The sequence below is a fragment of the Balaenoptera acutorostrata genome, chromosome 21, assembly GCF_949987535.1.
Source record: "Balaenoptera acutorostrata chromosome 21, mBalAcu1.1, whole genome shotgun sequence".
Lineage (NCBI taxonomy): Eukaryota > Metazoa > Chordata > Mammalia > Artiodactyla > Balaenopteridae > Balaenoptera > Balaenoptera acutorostrata.
The window spans coordinates 36,781,811-36,809,177 of NC_080084.1; positions in this window are offsets into that span (position 1 = coordinate 36,781,811).

Here is a 27,367-nt window from a genome sequence, read left to right on the forward strand (position 1 = left end):
CTTCAAATGTTAGAGGTGAATCTGTTTACCATCCACATATGTTCATCATCCAGGCAATATATGAAGATTAGGAAAATAAATGCAAGTCAGCTTGAGGAAGCACAATGTTTAAAAAGTGAGGCCAACTTGGTGATGCATGGAAACATGTTTTCCTTTCTTTTAAGAAAGACCTGTATGGGAATAGAATCTAAAAAAGAGTGGATACATGTATATGTATAACTAATTCACTTTGCTGTACAGCAGAAACTAACACAACATTGTAAATCAACTATACGCCAATAAAATGTTAATTTAAAACAAAAGAAAGAAAGCTTAAGCAAGGGGAAAGCATATAAGAAAGCAACAATTGGCAATTACTACACCCTTTGAACATTTGTGTAGTTGACACTCGCCTTTTTACTAAAGGGGAAAAGGGTTCAGGTTCAGGGACAGAGGGAGAGAAGGATATACATTCCTTCCCTCCTTCCTCCAAAATCTCATTTTCCTAAGGGACAAAGAAGCTGGAGTCCTGAGAACTGGCTTCAGGGAATTGTTGATACTGGATTTCAAATGAACGTTATGCAGTTAACTAGGGAGAGGACTTGAATGGTGTCCAGTTAGTTTAGGAGATGTCTGTCCTTTACTCCTCTCATTCTTCACTTCCCAACAAATACAGTGGAATTCTCAGAAAGGTAGAACAAGGCTGCCTTTCAATTCCAGCAAGGGTCTACAAGTGGAAAGATCTTCACCTGAATAAAAGGGGTTAAAAAGAAAGCACCAAGTTTTAAACACCAGAATGACACTGTAGAAAAAAAAATACAACAGAAATTTATCAATTAAGATATGATTTCTGGAAAGGCTACCCAATGGAAAAGGGAGTTTTAACAAAGTGGATCTGGGGATGCTTCTTAGAAGGAATAAATAACGTACTGTTTCCAGGGATCAAACAAGAATCCTCAGAAAAGTTATTATACATACAGTCTTGGAAAATTGAAATAGTAGAGGAAGTTACTAAATAAAACAAGAAATCTTATTTCCAAAAAGAATAGAGAGGAGAGGGAGCACCAGAGTGCAAGAGGGATTATAAAGATTACGATGATAAATCCTGAAAAGGGACTGCCTAAATTTGAAATCCTCAACGGAATACAGGTATTTGATTTTGGCAACTTACTTATCCTCGTTATGCCTTAATTTCCTCAATTCTACATTTTGCTTTGAAGATTCAATTTAAGAATACGCAAATGTTTAGTGCACTTATCACTTAATAACTATTAGGTGTTATCTTTAAGATTATGATAGTGGAAAGAAGATAGACTTTAGAGTCAGGAAGTTGAGTTTGAATCAATCTATATCAAAAGTGATTGTATGACACTAGGCATGCTCAAAATTTCTGTCAGAACCAATGGTAAAATTGGAATAATAATATCTGTATCAAAATGGTGCCGGAAGGCTTAAATGAAACAGAGTCATTGCAAGCACGTAGCTCTGGTTTGGCACATAAAGTTGTCTAGGATATATGAGTTGACTTGTCTCTCCCTTAATTATTTTCTAATAATGCCAAAATGGTGATGTACTGCAATCATTCAGGAATTTCTACCATGTATAATGAATGCATTGGGAAGAAAATAATAAGACACCAAAGAATGGATTTCTACAACTCTACTTTTGAAAAAGAAGTGTAACGTTATGGGAGCCACAGAGGTTATATATCGTTAGAACCTCCTCTTGTTTTGAGGTAGTGATGTGGAAAGAGGAAGCAGTAGTTTGTGAGAAGGCCCACTTGGAATTCATGTTACCTTTGTAAGCAACAAAAATGGAGAACACATTTGTGACTTGGACTAGGTAAACATTTTCTAAACCAAACCCTTCAACCACCAACCAAAAGCCAAAAAACTGGATAACATGTAACATCCAAATTAAGAAATTTTGTTTAACAAAAGATTTCATGTACTGTAACAGCTTGACATATTGGAAAATATGTTAACTATACCCAAACCAAGTAATATCAGAATACACATATTTCATGTTTTCATTAAAAAGTCATCTTTTTCAGTGGGATGCCTTCTCTGGCCTTTTTATGCAAAATTTCAGTGGCACTACTGCTCCCTCCAGCTGAAATTTCAACATTCTCTTCTACCCTTATTAGATTTTTCTCCTTAATATTCATAATATTACTCTGCAACATTATGTTTTTTGATTTACGGATCTTACTTATTACATTCCTAATCAAGATAGGAGTAGGAAGATGTATCTATATTTCTAATCAAGATGGGAACTTTCAGGAGAATATGATTTTATTGATTGATTGGTTTTCTTGGTCACAACTGTATCCCTAGAGCCTAGAACAATGCCTTGCACAAAATAAGCAACCTATGAGCATATGTTATATAAATTAATGAATGGATAAATATGTAGGAATTACTGCAATGCAAATCAGCAAAAATAGACAGTCTAATAAAAATTGGTGAAGAATATCAACGAGCAATTTAAGAAAGACTAATAAAAAGCAAATGGAAGATATTCAAATTCAGTAGTGATCAGGATAATAAAAATTAAAACAACAAAGATATATTTTACTGCATAGACCATTAAAGTTTATAAAGACAGATGTATAAAGAGAGTAGGTAACACAGAAATCATTATGCTCGGCTGCTGACAGCATAGACTCCACCCATTCTGGAGAGCAGTCTGGCAGTAATTTGTTCAATTAAATGTAAGTACCATATGACCTAGAAATTCCTCTCTTAGGTGCACAAACACACACACACCACCGTCTCATACAGATCCAGAATCGGTGCTGTCCAATAGGATGCATACTGCAATTGTGTTGAAGAGATAGATGCAGTCTTGGTGTTCATCACTGACAGAGTGGACGGATTCGCATTATAGAATACTGGACAGTGCAATGTTTGGACATAACCACAGCAACAACGGCTAAATCTTAAAACCCCTGAGTGAAAAATATACGGAACAGACTGAAATTTACAATCTAAACAATGCATGCAAATTAAAGTGAATACAACAAAAAATGGAAGAAGAAATAGGATATATATGTATATATATATATAATAAATATAAAATACAATAGAGTAGTTGCATAATGAGTACAGAGAGAAATAAGATTGGAGAATAAAGATAAAAAGAAATCAATCCTTCGATCGATCAATAATAGTTCTATGATTAGTAAAATCCTATGTATGTACCTGAGATCCAAAATCTAAGTAAATCCACATAGTTTTAAAATTAAGTATTCCTATCTTTAAGAAAAGAAAAAGGGAAATTACTAAATTTATTTTGAAAGCAAAAGTTAAACAACAAACTAAAATACAGGAAAAATGTGTGTAACACATATGAGAGAGCATATACCATGAGATTTAAAGAGTTTTTACCAATCGGAAAAAAATAAATGTGTAAAGGGTACAGTCAAATAATTACTATTAAAAATGCAAATGTTCAATAAAATAGGCAAACAGTTAATATCACTAATAATCTCAAAAATGAACTTTGAATCTTGGTTAAGAAACCATTTTTTCCATACCAAAATGGCACTTTATATGTTCATCATTTAGTACTAACACTCAGCCTTGTGAAGTGCAGAACACACACCATAAGTATTGCTGAAATCAGTATATATTGGCAGAGCCATTCTTGGAGGATGTTCTGAAAAGAAACGTGTTTATATATATAGAAATTCCACTTCTAGGCTTTTATTTTAATAAAATAACCAGAAATATCCCCCGAGATCTAAGACCAATGTTGATCTTAGATATAATATTGGGACTGGTAAACTACTAAAATTAACCTAAATACTCAAGAAAAATGAATTAATTAAAAAGATGGTATACCCTTTTGAATAAATATTATGTAACCATGAAATATGATGTTTTGACAGAACAATTAAACAATAGAAAATATTTTTAACAACAATGTAGAAAAAAGCAGATGCCAAAACAGTGTTGCAGTGTATTATCAAAACTATTCTAAAAGAAGACTAAATATATATACATATATACATACTAAAGAAAAGTTAAAAACTGTATACATATTTAACATAATAATAAATTGGATATGTGCATAAGTATTATCAGTTGCTTATTCTGGGGTGATTTTGCTTTTGTTTCTTATGCTTTTCTCTATTTACAAATGCTCTACTATACACACACACACTATATATATGCTCATACATTCTACATGTATGAAAATGTTAATATAAGTGTACAGTAATCAGAAAATGGTAATTAAAAATGCCTAATAAAAACTGCATTTTAATATACTATCTTAGGAATATTAAAATGAGCAAAAATACTAACATTTATTTAGGGTCATTTTAAAAATTTTATTCTTGTTTATCTTACTTGGTGATGAAGCAGAAAGACTCAAGTCAGGTTTTAGATTCTTTATGCAAATTTTCCTATATAAAATATTGTATTTACTATGTTGAGTAGCTAAAATGTAGTATCCTTTTTTAAAACTAGCCCCCCCAAAGTAAAAATAGTTTTGTGGTACCCAATGAGATCTACACAAAAGAAAAAAATTTTAATTTGTTTTGGATTTTTAAAAATTTATTTATGTCATATTCCTAGACAGTTAAACAATACACAAATAGACACCCATTTTTCAAACTGGTCTTAGAAAGAAATACAACAGTGATACCCATCTGAAACAACAGATTTGCTGGAAAGAAACAACTCCCTGTTCTTAACTGACAAGATCTGAGGGGTGAAAGTAGAGGTCGTGGAGCTAGAAAAATTCAAATATTTGGGCTCAGAATAGGTTTGCTTTGATTGTCCGGTGCAAATTCGTGTATTTAGCAGATAACAGGGATGGGGGAGCTGCACAGTTAAGGACTAAGGTAAGCTTTATCACAGACTCCTCTGGAATTTACATCAACTATGGTGGGAAAATGCCTCAACTATAAGGAATTCTACCCTAGGCCCAGCTCTTAGCATTAAGTGTGGGTGAGTGGAGATTGGCAGTGGTGGAAGAATTGTTTGTCTCTAACACACAAATAAGTAGAGGCTACATTTTCTAAAGCTTTTCGTGTATGAAACTCTATCTCCAGAAAATGTCATATGGCAAATATTTAAGCCAAAAGATATTTATCACAACACTGTTTATAATAGACAAAATTAAGCATATCTAAATGTCAAGTAAATGACTGTCAAAGAAAATGAAGGCACATATTTACAATGCTCATTAAGAATTTGTAATGATGAAAGAAAAAATTATGAATGTTAAGTAAAACATTTTTAAATTATATACAATATTACTGTATTTGTTATATGTTAAGCATAAATTATGTTGAGATGTTAAACTTTACCATCCTTTGATGGTGCTATGATGTATACTTTACTTTCTTCTTTCTAGATTTCTGAGTTTGATAATTTATCTTCAGTTGTCAAGCCTTACATATTTTGAAAAAAAGTTCATAAAAGTGAAGATGCTAAAGAAAATGGCTTGGAAGAAAGGAATAACTCTAACAAACTGATTACTTAAAATGTGCAGAATGATGTTTTATGTCAGGAAATAAATTTTCATAGATTAGTGGTTTAGAGTTTATTCTAATCATTGGCAACCAAAAAAATTGAGGGGATTAGTGGAGGTATATAGTTAAGTGCTTGAGTTCAGAATAGGTAAGTGGGATTGCAATGAAAATGGAAAGGTTGCAGCAAGTAGCAAATTAAATTATTAAATTGCAGAAAAATAGTATTTTCATCCTCATTATTCTAATAAGGAATCCTGTGTATTTATTTCCAATGACCAATTTCGGTTTCTTACCAACTTTAATCTGCAATTCACAAAACACTGCCAATGTTCCTGGCTATAGTATATCCAATATTCTATGTGCTCATAGACCCTAAATTACTTTGAACAATAACAAAAAATAATTTTTAAAAATGAGAAAAGCCAAAAATAGAACATGCTATGCAATCTGATATTAAATTAAAATATTATAGTAGTTTTCATGTTTTCTCCACGTGGAACTTTGCCCCAAAGAACCCAGAAAAACTGCGTTCTTTTCCTGGTTCTAGCACTACGATTCTGTATTTTATTGGACAGATCATTTGATCTTTCAGTGACTCAGCTGTAATCACGTGTTACATGAATTTTTATGTCCCTCCTAGCTCTGTGATTATGGTCCATTTCTTACCCTAAACATTTGCAATCAGGTTATTATTCAGATAATTTTTTTTTCTCCTAGAACCAGAAACGATAGCAACACAGTACTTCGCAAGTTAATTTTGTCCTGCTCTAAAGCTATGCTAGAAATAGTCTTCCAGTGCTGCGGTGAAACGCTGGCCACCTGAATCACACTGAGGACGCAGCAGCCCCCCAAGCACCTGGTTGAGCCCAGCGCTGCTGGTTTCATCTGCTCCCCGAGCTTCTTCCTGCCGGTCCTGCTTCCAGGCTGAGCTGTCTTTCCCCTCTTTGCCATCTCGTTCTGTGATGTTTAGAGGATCACAGTGCTGTACATCATGCGTAGGTATCCTTCAAAAAGGCTCCCTGTTGCATGCAATCCTTTCTTGTACTGTACTCTATTTACCATTCCAATGTTTTCTTTCATGAATTATTTGCGACTTCCTACTTGTGGCTGTTTCTCTGCCCTTGGGTCTGTTGCATGTTCCTGTTGGCTTCCCATCCCTCTTGCTATTTAAGGATCGTTCCACTTAAGGCTTGGTGCATCCCAGCCTCAGCTAGAAAGTAAAACTGTGCTGAATACAAGGCATTGATCATAGGGAAGTCACTAGAATCACAGAGGCCTCTCACTGGAAATGTCCTCAATCTGTAACCAACGAGACCCGTTCATGGCTTAGATTTGGGAATGACTAATAAACTGCTCCCCCGTATATTTTTAAGATAATAAACTCACAGTGAACCCCAACACCAAGCCCACTCCAATACCAGCCCTAAATCTTTCAAATAAATGAGATACAAATATCCAAAACTCTAAACTGCTATATATAAAAAAACAAAAGTAGAATAGCTATTATTGTAGTAAACCGCATAATTCACCAGCAGTAAATTAAAAATTTCTATCATAGTATAATTTTGCAATTTTTCTATCCCATATATGAGTTACTGGTGGCCAGTCAAAAGGCATTACATGACAGAGGGGAAATTCAGCGATACTGCCTTGAGAATCAAATTTAACTAAAGGTGAAAAAGTTTTCAATGTGTGCGCTTTTAAAAGTTTTTCCACTTGTGTGCATATAAAAACAGCAGAATCATTCTTTTTCATGTTTTATATAAAACAGAAGACTTCAAAGGAATTTTGTGTTTTCAGGGCTGCTTCGGGCTCTCCGCCCTGACTTGCCAGGGACACGCACATACAGTGTCCCCTGCTTTAAGGAGAGCTTCAGAGGAAATGTTAGAGAAGCAGTGATTTAGTTGGAAGAATAATAAAGTTAGTGCTGGAAGAACTGAGAACAAATTCTGTCTTTGATATTTACTAGCTATGTCACCTAAACTCTTAAAACTTACATTTCCACTTCTGTAAAATGGGGGACATACCACAAACTTCACAGGTAAATGAGAGGACTCAGTACATCAAAAAGGAACTTGGAAAGTGCTGTTAAGCACTATTTACATAAAAAGTTTTATTTGGAGCAGGATTAAAAAAACATATAATACCAAGGCTTATGTTCACAAAACATTCTGTCTAAATATTGCATTTGCACAATGACTTTTGTACGCATTCCTTGATAGTTCCGGAACTTCTTGATGCTATCTTGTTTCCTCATGTGTCTCCCCCTTTCCCACATTCTCTGGATTTGATGCTCAGTCTTGCTTTAGCAACTGGCACTTGTAGGTGTTACATCTTATTTGAGTGACTAATACTCCTGAGCTGTTCACAGAGCTATTTCTTTATCCCTTTTTTCTAATGCCTTCTACAGATAGATATTTAGTGAACGTTTCCTGAATAAAAGGATAAATAAATAACTAATCTGAAATTATAATACAAAATTTGCTTAAATCTATGCTTTCAGGAATCAGGCTGTCTGAATATGAACCTTGCCTCTACCACTTACCAGCTCTGTGTTCTTGGACAAATTATTTACCTAGGATTCAAACTGCCTATCTAGAATGTGGGGATTATAGTCATGTCAGAGTTTTGTGAATATTAAATATAATTATGCATGTAAAGTGATAACATACCTTTTGGCACACGCTAAGTAAGCAATAAATGGTTATTTCCATAATAATTGTTGTAAAAGTAGGAAAGAAGAAACAGCATAGAGCACGACACTAGTTACGTATCCTTGTCTCTAAAAGCACAGATTTTCCCTGTAACTTGTAGAACTCATGGCTTTGTAAATCACTCTAGGTCAGATTTTTATGTGTATTCTTAACCAAACTTGCTGTGATCATCTCTGTCCCTCACCTCACTTCTACTGTTTCTTTCAGTAGTTTTTCTTGGATCTAGTCATTTTGGGTTCTAGATCTCATTTTTTTCCCATCAGCCCTTTCATTCCTTCCTTCCATTTCCACAGGATTTAACACAATGCATTTTCAAGAATAAAATGCTTAAGCATCATGAAGATGCTTATTTTTATGTTAATTGGTTTCAAAATATGTTTGCAAATTATTGTTTTCACTTTTTGTTTATTCACATTTTAAGTAAACAGCTAGCCAAAAAAGTTTCTTAGTTCAGTTCAATTTGAATAATTCTTTGTGTAAAGTAAGTACTCAATATATGTTATTGACTGCTTTAAAAATGCTTCCCATCACCTATACACATTAAAATGAAAAGGCATTTATTCAAGCATAAAAAAGGAACTTCTGACTTCAGGATCATTAGATTCATAAAGAGTTGACCCACTACGGCAGATTATCTTCTTTCTGTGATGTCTTTTAAAATGGGAAAGGCATGCAAAATTATTTCAACAAGCTAAATGCTGTTCTGATACATTGACAATAAATAAGCATGTCTTCCAGCCCCAGGATATAGCACCAATTTTTTTAATGGAACATTAGCAATTAGGAGGAAATTGAAAGTTTTCACAGACAGAAAAGATAGTAGTATATTACACTTCCTTTCATATTATTTTAGAGCCAAATATTTGACTCGATTCCAATCAATGAAAAACAAAATACTTGAACTCCTATTCTGTTTCAGGTGCCAGGTTAGGATTGAAGACAGACAAATGACAAATCACGGGCCTTTTTCTCAAGATGCTTCCAGTCTATTTGAGAAGACAGATATAAAAAATACCACTAAACGGTAAACATTTGCACAAGAGAGAAAGTCAGCATACAGAAACAACTGATTGTATCTGAGGCAGGTTCAGGAGACAAACTTAATGATAACAGTTTTATTGGATCTGAGTTTTGAGGGATTAATCGAAGTATGTCAGACTGGGCCAGAAGACGTTTTCTAAACAAATGGAACATGTGATTTGATAGAGTGCAAATTGCAAGAGAGGAAAGGTGCGAAAGATAAGAAAGAGTCAGATCATGAGAAGTTGTGTGGTTCAACCACAGAGATATGAGAGAAACAACACAGGAAACAATAAAAATCTCTGGAAATAGGAAGTTAGATATAACCACTGTTCTAACAAGCATTATTAAATGTGCTGCTCCTAGGTGTGGTTCCTCACAAAGAATCCAGGGACAGGTGATATTATTCCTCTATTTACAAAAGCCCATGCAGTAGCCTAACCACGTGATACTTCGCTGATGCCGTGTTTCTCAACCTCCCACATCATAAATTTTATTTTAAAGATGAGGCATTTCTTCCTATCTGAAGAAGCAAAAAAGACTTCTTTTAATTCCTGCAGATGTGCTTATTTCTGAATTGTCTGTAAAAATCTGCCACCAGAAACTACAATCCAGAATTTACAGTTCAAAGTATCTGATAGTAAGAGAGTTCCCTAAATTCATTCTAATCCAGAGAAAGCCACCTGGAGTTAATCATGTGATAGGGTATCATGAAGCTGATTAAGGATGATTTGCTTCAGTAAAAAGGTTTTCAGAAGAACAATCGCAGAAGTTGCAGCAGGTAAAAAGGACAGAAGGGATTCTGTTAAAATTTTTTTTGCTTCTTCTGTTTTGTAAAATATCCAACTTTGTAAATTAGTCAGTGAATATTAATTATTGTAACAAAGCATAACTCAAAAAATGGAGGCTTTTCCCTTAGAAAAAATTTGCAAGGGTGCAAAATCATAAGCAGAATAGAAACTCTCAGTGTTGCCAGTATCTTTCTCAGTTGCCAACACTTCATCCTTTCCAGGCTTGTCTCCACCCTTCCCAGTATATTGGAGCTGCTCTCCCCAGCCGATCTCTTTCAAATCAGTAAACTCAGTAGCTTTTCTATGCCTCTTTCAACTTGTTCTCTTTAAGGCACTGCTGCCCTCTGCCTGAACCTCTTCTCTCCCTTTTTATCATAAACATGGCTTTTGTCTCCTTCTGACATCTTCTTATTTTATTACATGTCGCGAACATTCTTTCACTGGAATCCCTTTCTCTTGTGGTTCCCTAAATATAATTACTTCTTTAACTTCTATACGTTAGGTACTTCCTGGCCGCTCTAAATCTTCTACACCTAAGCCACGTCCTAGATTTACTCCCTGAAGATTAATCCTGGCTTTTCATCTTAAACTCTCCCTCTCTCACGAGAGAGACTAACCATACATTTTCAGTAGCCACAAGGGCATCAATTCTGAAATGTTCTGCCGCTGGTTCCTCACAATGAATACTGACAGAACTTAACCTCATTTTGTGATCTCTTAGGAAGCCCTCTGTCTACTAATGGGATTTCACCCAAACAAGCTGAAAATCTCAGAAAATTCTTTGTTTTCTCTCACACCACTTTCCCTCCAAATCTAGACTTCTCTCTTTAATGAGTGTTCTTCAAAAGCAATCCCTCTTCCAAACTGTTCTTCCCCAGTCTCACTGTACCCACTTGCCTAGTTAGGCCGTCTGAATAACAATGCTCTCGTAACTGGTTCTCCTGGCCAGTCTTCTCTCTCCTCTGAACCATCACCCACAGTGCTGATATATAGATATTGTAACGTTAACACTAATGATACGTTCATAAGCTCACATCTTGTCCATTTTCTACAATTCTCAGATTGCAGTCATGGCCTTTCCCTCTTTGACCCAGTCTTCCCACCCTTACTTTCCAGGGCTTCTCACCATGTACTTTATGCTCACCATCAGTACCACTTGCTGGTCCAAAGTTAGCATCTACCTTTGCCTATGTTTTTGCTTTTTACATCTAAATTTCTGTGCTTCAAAACCCACCTCCACATGTCTATGCAATACATCCACTAAGGTTCAGTTCAAATGCCATATCTGGAAATAGAAAAGTAGGTTGTCCATGATTATTCAACTTAGAGGGTAGTACTGCTTCCTCTGAGCAGGCAGACACCGCTCAACCTCTGTACCTCTGCAGTGGCACGTATGGCTTTTTCTCTTATGCAGAGAAAGTCACAGTGACAGGCCAGATTTCATGTACTCCTTAGCAATTATGGAATGAAAAAAAGAACACTAAATGTTCTATTTCTCTGTAAATTTTGAAATATCTGTAAAGACAACATAAATTTGATATTGAAAGTATACACTTAGTTTGCAGAACCCTATTAAATCCCTGTCTTCAAGAAATCAGGAAAAAGTTGATTAGGCATTAATTTATTTATGATCCATTGGATATGTACAATGTCATAATTTTTTAAAAGTCTCTTTTCCCTTGATAACATATTAATTAATTCATGTTCTTAGGTCAAAATAGAGTCAGCAATAGAATAAAGGCATTTAAATTTTTCCTTGACTTACCCATATATGCTATCATTCCTCTTTCAATTTACATGGCTAGAAAAAAAGGGATAAAATAAAGAACTAGGTATTGAAATTAATGTATGTGGATGGAACAGTACTAAGAATTTTCAAAAACCTTACTCAGTAAATCATCACATTAAGCATGTGGGTTAAGGAGATTTAGACCCATTTTTGCAGAAAATGGGTAATGTAATGTCTATATGTAATCATACAGACAATTATACAAATTTAAGTTTTGAGGGCTGCACAGTGTGAGATTAGACTTGTTATGACCCTTGAAGTTTCACTTTTATTTATCAAAACAATTTGCTATAAGGTAACAGAATTTTTTCACAAAATCTCATGCGTGAATGAGGCCCGGTATCACCTTGTGATACAAACAAAATATCTATTTCATATAGACAACAGTTTCTATGAATAAAAGCATTCAGGAAGTGAAGCAATTTACTCATTTTGCATTATTTGTACATATTAACTTCCATAGGTTTATGAATGAGGTCTAAGTATAAAATGCATTTTTATAAAATAATGGCTTGGGGGAATGGCATATATTTGTGTACATTTTATACCATATTTTAATAAAAACATCAAAATAGTTCTTAGCAGCCAAAATCCTATATGCAATATCCCTAAGCTGTATCAGTGGATTTCTTGACTCTAATTTTAAAGGAAGTAATTTATGCTGATTCTTATTGGGTAATAGTTTTACTATTATCCATGTACTGACAATATATATATATTTTTAGTGACCACAAAGATAGCTTCAAAATACCTTTTTTTCAGTTTTACTGAGGTATAATTGACAAATAAAATTGTAAGATATTTAAAGCGTACAACATGATGACTTGATATACGCATATATAGTGAAAGGATTCCCCTGTCTAGTTAATTAATACATCCATCACCTTACGTATTTGCCATATTTCCTTTTTTTTCTTTTTTGGGGGAACATTTGAGCTCTCTTCTCTTAGCAATTTTATTATACAATACAGTGTTATCAACTATATTCACCATGTTATACATTAGATCCTCAAACCTTATTCATCCATTCTATAACTGAAAGTCTATACCCTTCTACCTCCATTCCCCAGATCTACAACCACCTTTCTACTCTCTGTGTGTATGAGTTCAACTTTCTGTTGTTGTTAGATTCCACATATAAGTGATACCATGCATTATTTGTCTGTCTGGCTTATGTCACTTAGTATAACGTCCTCCAGCAGGATTTCCTTCCTTTTTTAAGGTTGAATTATATATACATATAATTATATATATATAATTATATATGTAATAATATATATTTTACATATATATGTAAAATGTTTCTTGATAGACACTTAGGTTTTTTCATACTTGTGGGTATATATCCAGAAGGAGGGGTTGCTGGATCATATGGTAGTTCTATTTTTAATTCTTTGAGAAACCTATATACTGTTTTCCGTAGTGACTGGAACAGTTTACATATCCAAGAGCAGCACACAAGAGTTCTCTTTTCTCTACATCCTGGCCAGCATTTGTTTTCTCCTGTCTTTTTGGTAATAGTCATCCTAATAGGTATGAGATGATCTCATTGTGGTTTTGATTTGTATTTTCCTGATGATGTGTGATGGTGAGTACTTTCTCATGTACCTGTTGGCCATTTGTATATGTTCTTTGGAAAAATGTCTATTCAGGTGCTTTGACCATTTTTTAATTGGATTTATTTATTTATTTACTTATTTATTTATTTATTTATTTATTTATTTATTTATTTATTTTGCTATGGAGTTGTGTGAGTTCCTTGTACACTTTGGATATTAACCCATATTGAACATGTGGTTTGTAAATATTTTCTCCCATTCCAGAGGTTGTCTTTTCATTTTGTTGATCTTTTCCTTTACTAAGCAGATACATTTTAGTTTGATTTAGTCCTACTCATTTAATTTGCTTTTGTTGCCTTTGATTTTGGAGTCAACTCCAAAAAATCATTGCCAGGACTAATGTCAAGGAGCTTACTCCCTATGTTTTCCTCTAGGAGTTTTATGGTTTCAGATCTTATATTCAAATCTTTAATCCATTTTCAGTTGATTTTTGTGGAGGGTATAAGACAGAGGTCCAGTTTCATTGTGTTCCATGTAGTTGTCCAGGTTTCCCAACATCACTTATTGAAGATATTGTCCTTTCCCCATTATATATTCTTGGCTCCTTTGCCAAAATTGACCATATCTGTGTAGGTTTATTTCTGGGCTCTTTATTCCATACCATTCATCTACGTCTGTTTTTTGGTTTTTTTGTTTGTTGGTTGGTTTTGTGAATACCAAACTTTCCTGTTTACTATAGCTTTGTAATATAGTTTGAAATCAGGAAGTTTTATACAACCATCTTTGTTCTTCTTTCTTGAGATTGTTTTGGCTATTTGGGGTGTTTTGTGGTTCCATACACATTTTAAGATTGTTTTATTTCTGTAAAAAATACCTTTGGAATTTTGATAGGGATTTCATTGCATCTGTAAATGGGTTTGGGTAGTATGGCTATTTTAACAATATTATTCTTCTGATCTAGGAACATGGAATATCTTTCCATTTATTTGTGTCTTCTTCAATTTCTTTCATCAGGGTCATATAGTTTTTAGTGTAGAGATCTTTTATCTCTTTGGTTAAATTTATTTCTAAATATTTTATTGTTTTTGATGCTATTGTAAATGGAATTGTTATATTAATTTTTCTTTCTGATGGTTTGTTGTGTATGGAAACATAACTTATTTTTGTATATTGATTTTGTATCCTGTAACACTACTGAATTTGTTTATTAGTTCTGAGAGTTTTTTGGTGGAGTCTTTAGAGTTTCTACATATAATATAATTCCATCTGAGAATAGAGTTTTACTTCTTCCTTTCCAATTTGGATGTCTTTTATTTCTTTTTCCTGCATAATTGCTCTGGCTAAGACTTCCACTACTATGTTGAATAGAAGTGGTGAAAGTGGACACCCTTGTTTCATTCCTCACCTTAGAGGGAAAAGCTTCAGCATTTCACCACTGAGTATGATTTTAGCTGAGGGCTTGTCATATATGGCCTTTTTTATGTTGAGGTACCTTCCCTCTGTAACGAGCTTGTTGAGAATTTTTATTATGAAAAGATGTTGAATTTTGTCAAATGCTTCTTCTGCATCTAATGAGATGATCATATGATTTTTATACTTCATTTTGCTAATGTGGTGTATCATGCTGATTGATTTGTGGGTGTTGAAGCATTTTTGCATCCCTGGAATAAATCCCACTTGATCATGGTGTATGATCCTTTTAATGTATTGTTGGTTTGTTAATATTTTGTAGAGGATTTTTGCATCTATGCTCATCAGGGATATTGGTCTGTAACTTTTTTTTTTTTCTAGTGTCCTTGTCTGGCTTTGGTATCATGGTAATCCTGACCTTCATAAAATGAATTTAAATATGTTCCTTCCTCTTCTCCTTTTTTGGAAGATCATTCTTATTTTTTTTCTCTGATCCTTATTATTGTTTTCTTTTTACTAATTTTAGACTTAGTTTGTTCTTCTTTTTCTAGTTCCTTGAGGTGTAATATTAGGTTGTTTATTTGAGATCTTTCTTTTTCCTTAATGTAGGTATTTATCAGCATAAACTTATTAGAAATGCTTTTGCTGCATCTCATAAGTTTTGGTATGTTGTATTTCTATTTTCATTTGACTCAAGATATTTTTTTGATTTCTTTGATCCACTGGTTATTCAGGAGCATGTTTTTTAATCTCCACATATTTGTGTATTTTCCAGTTTTCCTGTAATCAATTTCTAGAGTCCTACCATTAATAATTTTTACTTGATGGACAAAATGAACAAAATGTTCCAAAGAAAAAATATACTGAAGTCAGCAAGTTGTTTCACTTTCAATTATGAGATACTAACCTTGAAATGAAATCCATAATGGTTAAAGTAAGTCTTCTTTTAATAACATAATAATCTTTGGGACACTCTGAGGTGGGGTCAAAACTATTAAAAATGAAAAACAATTACTGTCTAAACATAATCATATTATCACAGTGGGTCTTCTAAAGCAGGGGTCCCCAACCCCTGGGCCATGGACCAGTACCGGTCCATGGACCGTTAGGAACTGGGCCGTGCAGCAGGAGGTGAGCAGTGGGCGAGCAAGCGAAGCTTCATCTGTGTTTACAGCTGCTCCCCATCATTCACATTACTGCCTGAGCTCCACCACCTGTCAGATCAGTGGAGGCATCAGATTCTCATAGGAGGGCAAACCCTACTGTGAACTGCGCATGCAAGGGATCTAGGTTGCGCATTCCTTATGAGAATCTAATGCCTGATGATCTGAGGTGGAGCTGAGGTGGTGATGCTAGGGCTGGGGAGCGGCTGCAAATATAGATTATCAACAGCAAAGGGTTTGACTGCACAGAGACCATAATAAATCAATTGCTTGCAGACTCATATCAAAACCCTATCAGTGAGTGGCAAGTGACAATTAAGCTGCATCTTATGGAGTAAACTGGACATAAGCAACACACTTCAGGTGTCCCTGTCTCCCATCACCCCCAGATGGGACCATCTAGTTGCAGGAAAACAAGCTCAGGGCTCCCACTGATTCTGCATTATGGTGAGTTGTATAATTATTTCATTATATATACAATGTAATAATAATAGAAATAAAGTGCACAATAAATGTGATGAGCTTGAATCATCCCGAAACCATCCCCCACCCCCTGGTCCATGGAAAAATTGTCTTTCACAAAACTGGTCCCTGGTGCCAAAAAGGTTGGGGACCTCTGTTTTAAAGAATATTTTAATTCTGGGATATTTTCAAAATTATACATTTTAAGGTGATAATCTGTTTTGTAAAAATTGGGTACATTTAGAGGCACTTGTTTCCAGTCCATTACTAAAATTACTAACATGTCTTTTGTACTAAGTGAGATAAATCTCACAATATTGTAAGTTGAGTATCTCTCCTTGTTGAAGCCACATTATTTTCAACTTTAAGTGTCTAGCTATTTAGGTTTATATATTTTTACTCTTTTGGTTTACCAAAATAGATTTTCTCTAGACATTCCTATCCTTCTGGAGAAGAGATAAACACTAAAACAGACAGACATAGATATATGGACTTGTTTGTGTGTGAAGTCAATGGTTTTGCCTTTTTGAAAGTGAAATTCTCTTGGCCTATTGTCATTAATAGTGATGCATTTGCCCTATAGAAGACACACACAAAAACAATACACAATTCTCTCAACCAAACGATATACATATTTGGTTATCAAGCATAATAGAGAAACAACAGAAGTGCTAAGTGGTTTTTTTTGTTTATTTTTAAAGCATATAGATACTTTATGCATTACGTAAAACATTATTCTATAATATATTCAATACCTAAAATGTCTTCTTTGTTTTGCTTACAGAAAAATGATAAACGTAATGTAGTAGATAAACAAAATTAGGACAATATGATTGTCTTTTCCTGAAGGTTTTCAAGTTTGCCTTTTTAAAATTATTTAAAAAAATTTTTCAAGTTTGTTTTCCTGCTTATGAGTCAAAACTGTTCTTTAAAATACACATCTTACCATGACATCTTACTTAAAATCCATAGGTATTTGGTGACTGAAACACTTATTTCTTATGACAAATTATACCAAAAAAAAAGTGTTTAATTGCCAATTGCAAGAATTGGAGAGTAGATATTGCCTCAACATTACATATGAGAGGGTAATTACTAGGCTGAAATATAATGAAACCCTAATTATGCCCACAATCGGCTACCAAAAATAAACTCATCTTGCAGGATGGTGCAGGTACTTACTCTGCATTAAAGAAATACTTAGAAGTTTTACAGACTCTTTATCCATAAAAAAAAATCATCTTTCCAGTTGTGACCACTATTCAGAGCAAGTCCAAGTGATATTTTTAGTAAAAGCCTCTTTCCCTCTCCCTCACCCCAAAACCCCCTCTCTTTCTTTCATCAGTCGGAATAGGGAATGGGAAGAAAATCCTATATAGCCACAGAGGTACTACCAAGTATTAAAGCAAAACCTACATTACGAAAAACCAACTGTCCGAATTACTGAACCTGAGATAAAGTGTTTTCCAACTCTATGTGTAGGTATGAGACACCCCTTTAGGTATTACTTATTATATCATTTTAAAAGCTGAATTTTAAATTTTGAAAATGTTCTCATCTGATCTTTGCCCTTTATCTGTCAATTCTTGAAATGTTGGAAGTGTTCTGCTTAAGGTTTCTAGATAAATAGCTGTGTCTGGAAAATAGAATCTATTAGCAACATTAGATAATGAGGGCCTCCCCGGTGGCGCAGTGGTTAAGAATCCGCCTGCCAATGCAGGGGACGCGGGTTAGAGCCCTGGTCCGGAAAGATCCCACATGCCACGGAGCAGCTAAGCCCGTGCACCACAACTACTGAGCCTGCGCTCTAGAGCCCGCAAGCCACAGCTACTGAGCCCACGCAACTAGCGCCCATGCTCCGCAACAAGAGAAGCCACCGCAATGAGAAGTCCACACACCACAACGAAGAGTAGCCCTCACTCGCCGCAACTAGAGAAAGCCCGCGTGCAGCAATGAAGACCCAATGCAACCAAAATTAAATAAATAAATTTTTAAAAATATTAGATAATGATGCTGTATAAGTAGTTAGGAAATATTACAAAAATTTCCACCAAAATATTGTTTACTTTCTTTAACAACTAAACTTTCAAGTATCACTTTTAAATGATGACTCTTTTGACATGCCATAAGATTTTACTACATTTAGGCACTCATAGTTTTCACTAAAAATTTAGTTTAAAAGGCACAGTTCAGAAGAAAGTGGCTTTTTTATTTCACTTGAAGTTAAGAATTGCATTTTTCTCTTGCAGCTTCTTTGCTGTACAATTTTTTTATGCTCTTGAACTTGTGGACAATACTGTCATAGATCTTGTAGCTCCAACAACTGTCAAAAATGTCATCCCAACAGAATGAAGAATGTCCTCAGTTAGTTTATGGAAGATTGTTGTATTTTTACATTCTTTGATGCCTTAAGAGTCTGCCTGAAAATGGACAACCGCCTCATAGGTAATTTGGTTGTGAATCCCATTTTCTTATTTCAGTGAATCAATGACTGTCTTATATATATTGTATAAACCATATTTTAGAAACTTTTACTCTGGCCTACAAAATTAAATTTTTCCACTGTTCTCAAATCCCTAGAGAAAATAGAAACTGTGTGCCAAACAAATCCTGTTTGCTTTCAGAAGTGTCAAATATACATCTGTCTAGCTATTTACACACCTTTGTTTTATTCTGAGTTCCTCCACAGTGACAGCAAACACACATTGATGGGAGATACAGCACATTACTCTTGAAACTGCCAGAGAATTTGGTATAGGACTGTATTTTGTTTTGTGTTTTAAGGAAGAGAAAGAATTAAATTTACTACTATTTAAAGTAAAAATATACAACTCCGGCGTGATTGCACATCTGTTATCTGTAAAGGAAACCATAAATGTGCTGTTATTCCGGCCTTTAAATTGTTGCTGTAAACTTCCAAAAACATCAACCAAATTTACTTATCCCAGCTAGTTTAATTATATTGGCTTATTAAATAGGAAATGACAGAGGAGCAAAGTGACTTTTAAAAAAATATTATGATGTCTGATGTATTTTCATCCACATGTGGACACTAGCCAACATTCAGAAAATGCACTTATTAACTAATTACCTACTGCCATATGTTAATGAAATACAATGGTGTTCTCCTGTCATAATTACTCCTGTGTATTATGGTTTTAATTTTCTTTTTCTAAATGTGTTTATATTTAAGTTTTTAGCTTCAACAAAATAAAAACATATATTCTGGGATCATGGTAAGTACTAAATGAGTTAAAATTCCTTTTTCTTCATGTAAGGGAACACAGACCCATGAGAGAACTTGCTCCAGGGAAGCCGGCACAAGCCTGGGACCTAATCGCAAGGGCACTCCATTTAGCTGAATAGCTCAGATTATTTTTTGTCCTACTTACTTCCTGTGTAAAAGTACTCAAAATTACTTTCTAGAACTAGAAAACAAATAGGGGATTTTGGACTTAGTCAAATTCCACTGCAATTTTTTCACCTGGAAAACCATTGAGTTAATCATTAAAATAAAAAGATTTATGTTTACTTGTTTTTGTTTATATAAACTCCCACGAATCCCCAAGATGTCTCTTTCCAGGACTCCACAAATAGAGAAATAGAGTCCTCTTTTCTTCTCATCCTCCCTCTATCTTTCCCTGTTTTCTTACCTCTTTTTCTTGTTTTTCCCCCCTTTTTGTTGGTTATTGAATTTAAAAATATTGATTTATCACCCACTACTTACATGGTAGAGTAATAGTGACACAGAGTAATAGTATAGAGCCACAGAGATTTAGTAATAGAGACGTGACCATGTTTGGATCATCCAAGCCTTTATATATTTGCTTTAAAATACTTGCTGGAGACACATAGTCCCCCTATCAGAATCTCATCATTTAAGGAAAATAATAAACTACAATAGTAATAATAACCCCCTATCCATGTACTGCTTTGACAATTTAAGTCAATCTCGTGTGGAATCCAGACTAGCCCATATGCATATTAGCCTCTGCCTATAAAACCAACCCTTCCACTTCCACTTATTTCCTCCCTACGTCCCCACTGTTTTGAACAGTATTTTGTGTCCAAATGCACAACTCTTTTTGTGCTTACAAAGCCCTCTCTTCAATAAATTAATCAGAAGTCAAAGCATAAAACATAATGATAGAAGTCATACCCAAATGCAAACCTGGATTTGATATGTTCAAATGACAGTTGCCAGTTAAATAAATCCCAATTTCTTTTTAAAAGTTCATTTATTTATTCAGCAAATTGAGCAATTATTTGCCAGGCTCTGGGAACATAACAATTAACAAAACTGAGCAAACTCTCTCCTTCATGAAACATGCATTCTGATGAGTAGGGAGTGGGGAAAGACAAAGAATAAAATAAATAACTAAAACATATGATGTTTTAGAAAAGTGCCCAAAATAAAAATAAACAAGTGAAGCAGGACAGAGTTGAGGATAGGAGATTTTAGATATGCTGATAAATAAGGACCCACAGAGAAAATGATACTCAAATACAGATCTGATAGAAGTGAGTGGACAGGCCATACGGACATTTGGGAAAGAATCCAGGCAGAGAGAGTAGCAAGTTCAAAGGCCCTGAAACATAAGTGTGTTTATGTGTCCCAAGATCTTCAAGGAGGTCAGGTAACTGGAGTTAGGAAGTGACAGGAAGTGAGATCAGAGGTGACCAGAGGCCAACTTACACAAGGCCTTTTCAGCAATGTTCAAAGCTTGGACGTGTAATCTGAGTAAAGGTGCAAATTCATTTGAATGTTTTGAGTAGATGAGCGACATGATGTGATTTTTGCTGAAATACGAATTGTAGTAGGGCACAGAGATTAAGAGAATGGATTCTGGTACCCAATAGCCTAGGGAACTATCTCTGACATTAACCAACTATGGGGTTTTGGTCGATTTGCTTAGCCTCACTGTGGCTCATCTTTCTCATGGGTATACTGGGGATGATAGTTGTATCTACTTCATAGAAGTATGATAATGATAAGTATTATTTAATTTTTATAAAGCACAGGGTTAGGAGTATCAACTGTGTGTTAAAAAAATAGTCAATATGTCTCCTGTGTTGAAAATGGAAGTGAAGGTCAAAGGATCAGCCCAAAACATCTATGAGGAAGCTACTAAAATACGCTATTTTAGAGTCATCATGTTGGCTTTTAACTAGGGCAACAGAACTACAAGGGGTGAAAAGAAGTGATCCGTTTCTGCATATATTTTGATGGTAGAGCCAAAAGAATTCCTTTCGCTTAGACGTGAAGTGTGAAAGACAAATAAGAGGGAAGGTCGAATGACAGGTTTTAGGGTAAGCATTTGGAAATAGAAGTTGGCATATTTTAAAACGGGGAAGGCAATGAGGTGAAGGGGCATGTTTGGGATTGAGGAGGAGAGATATTTTTTAAGCCTGTTTGAACTTTTCTACAAGATTTTTTTCTCCAACTTTTAAAGTTTGAGATTCCTGTTTGACATTCAAGTGGAGGTGTCAAAGACTGGTTAGATATATGAGTCTGGAAATCAGGGAAGAGTTCAGAGCCAAGGTACAGACTTTGGACTTGTCAGCTTATCTAAAGCCAAGAGAATTGATGAAGTTACCGAGTGACTGTAGGGAGAAAAACAGTCCAAGGACTAAATTCTGGGACACTCCAGTATTTAGATGTCAGGGAGACAAAGAGGGTACCCAAAGGGAAAGGAAAAAGCAGAAGAATGTGATGGCCTATATGTCAAGTGAAGAGAGTAATTCAATAGGAAGTTGTGATCAAGGGTACATGCTGCTGATAGACAAGATGAGACTGGGCTGTGGGTTTAACAACAGACGCATCATTGTTAGACTTTGACGTGAGCAATTTCTGCATAAATATGGGGATGAATTCCTAAAAGTAGTGATTTCCATAGCAAATGTAAAGAAAGGGGTAAGAAATCACGCATACTGGAAACTCCTTTGAGGAATATTTATGTAAAGACAAAAAGAGGGGCTTCCCTGGCAGTCCAGTGGTTAAGACTTCGCCTTCCAATGCAGGGGGTGAGGGTTCGATTCCTGGGCGAGGAGCTAAGACCCCACATGCCTTGCGGCCAAAAAAAACAAATCATAAAACAGAAGCAATATTGTAACAAATTCAGTAAAGACTTTAAAAAAAGAAAAAGACAAAAAGAAAAGGAATATTAGCTGAAGAAGGAAGTGAACTAAATAATATTTTATTCACATAAAAATAACATGATTTTATGCTCTCAGAAAATATCCAGTAGAGATTTTTTAATTGATGATGATGCATGGGAAAAGTGGAATAACTTCTGGAGTAAAGTACTTCAACAGGTAAGAGTTGCTAAACTTACTTAATTAATTGGAAGGATGGTCAAGTGGATCAAGGCTATCAAATTAATACAGCCATGTATATTGAGCTTTAACTTTATGATTATCTTTTAGGTAGAAATATTTTGAGATATCTGCACATCTCGCTATTTCTTTTCTCTGGGAACAATTTCTCTCAAGCCACAACATCATGCAGGAGGATTCCAGCAGCCACTTTTTTTTTGAAATACGTGAAACTGTTCCCTTTTCTGTAGTTGATTAGATCAAGGATGAACTCCCTTCCCCCCGCCCCCCAGATACAATATAGACCATTTGGAATTGAAATTGAAGGATTGCAGTGAGTTTCTCTCTGTACCAAGTGTTATCAGTCAGTGTGAGACAGGAAAATAGAAACCATGCAATGCTTTTTGAAAAGAGGAAATTTAATAGAACAGATTGATTATTCAGATATTAAAAGAATAAAAGAGCAAAAAACAAAACCCTGAGGTAACTTAGATATTATCCACTGAATAAAACATACCGCCTGTGGAGCTGAGCTAGCTCTTGTATTACTAACCAGGAAGGAACCACCACCAGTAGGACTGAGTTAACCCTGAAGCCACCACCCACAGACCAAAGTGAAGAGATAATGTTACCAGAATCCAAGAGCTCAAAGAGCCTCAGACCTTTGAGGAGGGCACCACGTCTCCGATTCGCAAAAGAAGAACGGAGCATCTGGCTGGTACTAGCATCTATTCAGAGCATACCTGGTGCTGAGGATGCTAACACATTCCCGGGATAGACAGAGCCGTAGTTATCTTCTGTTATCAAAGTGGAAGTGACAGGATATGGCAATAAAAAACCCCTTCGCCAGCTGCCTGCCTTTCGCTCCCCCTCCAGATTCTAGACCAAAACCTAGTGCCACCAGCAAGTGAGTCTGATGACTGTAACAGGCCCCAGCTCCAGTATCACAGAGAAGAGAAAGAGGGTGGGCTTGGCACTGAAGAACAGCAAGTAAATAACCAGCACAGGACGTAACCTGAGGAGTTTGGGGGTAAACATCCTTCACACAGGATATGGATGAGGAGAAGAGACAAATGTTGTCCTGCGGGGAATGAGAAGAAATGTGCTCTTTCCAAAGGGATACAGAGCAAATGCAAATGTATTTCTTCTTGGCTTTACAGTTCCAAGTTCCAACCATGGACACCCAGGTGAATTCCTGCTCTTGTATTTTATAAGGCATTTTATATCCTTAAAATTAAGTTGTTTCCCTTTACTTTATCTAGCTAAAACACTCAGCAAAATATTTGGCACATATTAAAACTCCAAGCAATATTTACTGAAGGTGAAATTGCATGCTGTTTTCTGAAAATTGCCATAAACTGTTCTGTTAAAATATTCTATATATCTGTGCTGCCCCCCGTGGTAGGCACTAGCTATGTGTGGCAGCTTAGCGTGGAAATGTGACAATTTAGATGCCAAATTTTTACTTTTCTTTAATTTTAATTAATTTAAATTTAATTTTAAAATCTGATTCTCGAAGTCAGTTGGAAATGTTTTAAGTATGTTTGGAACAACTGGAGATGTGCATCTACTCTTCCAAATGTAAATTTTATGAAGTCTAAATAACATCAGGTATTTCTGATGAAAATGCAACATTCAAACAGAGATGTATGAAAAGAGAATGCAAAATACCTCATTAAAATTTTTATATTGATTCCATGGTGAAATCATACTATTTTGGATATATTAGGTTAAATAAAATATATTACTAAAACCAATTTTACCTACTTATTTTTATTTTTAATGTGGCTACTGAAAAGTTTAAGATTACATACATGGCTCCCATTTCTATTGGGCAGGGCTGCTCTAGACCCTTGCTAGTCAAGTTCTGTTCTGTGGACTACTAGCATATTCATCATCTTGATGCATAATCTGAAGTCCTTCCCAGATAAACTGAATTTGAATCTGAACTTGCTTTTTAACAAGATCTCCAGGTGATTCATATGAATGTCATAGTTTGAGAAGCACTGCTTGTAACTACTTTCATATTCATCACTTCCTTTAAAGATCAAACGTAGTCTGTACTGCCTGTCTCAAAACATGGCTTGGTAATGAAAATAAAGGCTTCAAACTCATGAAAATGAGAGTTTGGTAAATAAGGAAATGATATCTGTTTAACATGGGAGTTGGTTGAATAACACAATTTTTCCCAGCCCCTTAACATTAACATTTTTGTCACATAGTTGCTCGTTTGTTACTGGTACAGCAGAGTAGCACCATGTACCCTAAGAGTACTAAACTCAGCAAGCTGCATGGGGACCGAGTGCTGTAGAATGCCATTTCACTCTGAATTTTCCCTTTGTCTCAGTGAAGCCCAGTGATTTGTCTTGGGAAAAATTTACTGGAGAGTTCTCCCTGATCTTTGTAAATTTTCCTTTTTTTTCAGAATCAGTATCTTCAACCCTTCCTTATCCCCTCTTTCATCAAATTACTTTCATATTATTTCTAAAGTTAAATCATGTAATGATCGTTGAAGTCATTTATTTATCAGAACTTTACCTGTCATCTGAAGAGCACCAGCATTACCATTAGCAATGCTATCGTCTCTGTTCATTGTCTGGTTACACAGGCTCTAACTTTATTTTGCTTTGCCTTAAGCCTTGAATTGTTAGTGTGTAACTCTGTAGTATGTACCATTTTACAGAAATCTTATAGGGGTGAGCAGACATACCTGAATCCATTATTTTTTGTAAATTTTGATAACATTGAAAAACCTGAGAAATTCTTTTATTTCAATTGTTAGGTTAAAGGATCACTTCCAAAGAAGACTATAAAATATGAGAGACGATTGCTGGAGGAATTGTTTTATACTGAAATAGGTTTTCAACTGTTCTTAATTTATTATTTATATTGTGCTTAATTCCAAAAAGGAGCTGAGGCTAGTACAAGACACAAATTCAAAGGCCCATTAAAAAAAGTGAGTAATAATTAAATGGGTAGAGGGAAAGAAAAAGGAGAAATACATTTGTGCTAAAAAATCTTGACTAAGAAGAGCCATTATTTCTGAATGATAAGCATATCTGAGCTGACTAGCAAAGAGAGCAAAATAACCTAGACATACAATAAATAATACAATATTTTAAATATTTTGAAGATCTTATATGAAGGGCATGGAAAACCTCACTGGGTATTTTATACAAAATCAGTCTTTCACAGATGTAAAAAGGTATTCCTCAAAAGCTTATTTCTTACATTAATTTTCATCAAAAGCTCAGTACTCATTATATCTGAGTTCTGTGATGCAGCTCTAAGAGGAACTGGTGAAAGCTTTGTTGATTAAAAAAGAAATTTAATACCTACTATACATCATGCAAGGAACTGAGGCAAGGGATGCAGTAATAGAGAAATCTCAAAGGGCCCTGGTACTCACAGAACAGTGCAGGAAGGAAGACTCACATCAAACAAGCACCCAGAAAGTGACATTTAAAATTTTCAGGATGCTATATAAGTGCATATCAAGACATTTTATCCTAGGCTGAAGGTCAGGGAAACTTGCTAGAGGAAATGACATTTAAGCTAAGACTGAAAAATAAGTTAGAGTTCTCCAGACTAAGGGGACAATTTGTGTAAAGACTCTAAAGCGAGGTACAAGTGCATGTGCTTGAGGGTGAAGAGTAAGGGTAACTGGTGCGGGAAAGGTTAAAGTGTTTGAATGGATAGGGCATTTTGGGTCTATGAAGATTTTACTATTAATCATAGGGATACTAGGAGGGAATTAAAGAGTTTTTAAAGTCGAACTATTCACAATTTTGGAAAAGATATTCTGCTAGAGCAGAAAGTAGATTATATGGAAGCTTTACTTGACAAAAGGTATCAGTTATGAGATTATTGAAATGGTTCAAATCAGAAATGATGGTGCCTGGACTCAGAGATGATGAGAACGAAGATTAATAAAGACAGATGGAGACAGAATGCACAGGACCTGGGTTTGTGAACAAAATGGCTCAGAATCATCCACATCGAAAGTATACTTGTGGTTTTCTATTTGGGAAACTAGATGGAAACAAGAGTTCTTAAAGTTGTTTGTAAGATACTCCTTTTTTTTTTTTCCTCCTTTTTGCATTTAATATTGCTGGACTCTAAGGCTGAGAGCCAGGAGTACTCAATGTTGCCATTAGATACCTTTTATCTTGTCCAATAATTCTTACCTCTTCAAGGAGAGATAATTTTGGCCTATAGAAATAAAAATTATAGGGCCATTTTGCACACCGGATTAATGTTTTACGCTAAATGATAAACAATCACATTGACTATCCTTACTTTGTGTTATAAAGCCAAGTTCGTACATACATATGTATGTACATACAGAGAAAAATTACATTTGTTTTTGATATTTGAAGGTTGACCTGGAAGGCACACAGATTTAGCAGAGATAAAAGGACATTCCAGACTCCAGTATACTCTTGGTATGTTACAGGTAGAGTTAATCATCAAATTTTATCACTAAAAGCTGATCATGATCATAATTCTTTAAAAAGATTATTGTTTTTGTCCTGGAAATCTATCAGTCCCCATTCAAATAGAGATCCTAAAGATCTATTTTCTTTACTCGTGAAGTAACGGACATTAATAAATCATGTAAATCTTTTCAGTTTATAAGAAACTCCTGCTTTCTAAATTATCATTTTTCCCTGAGGAGCA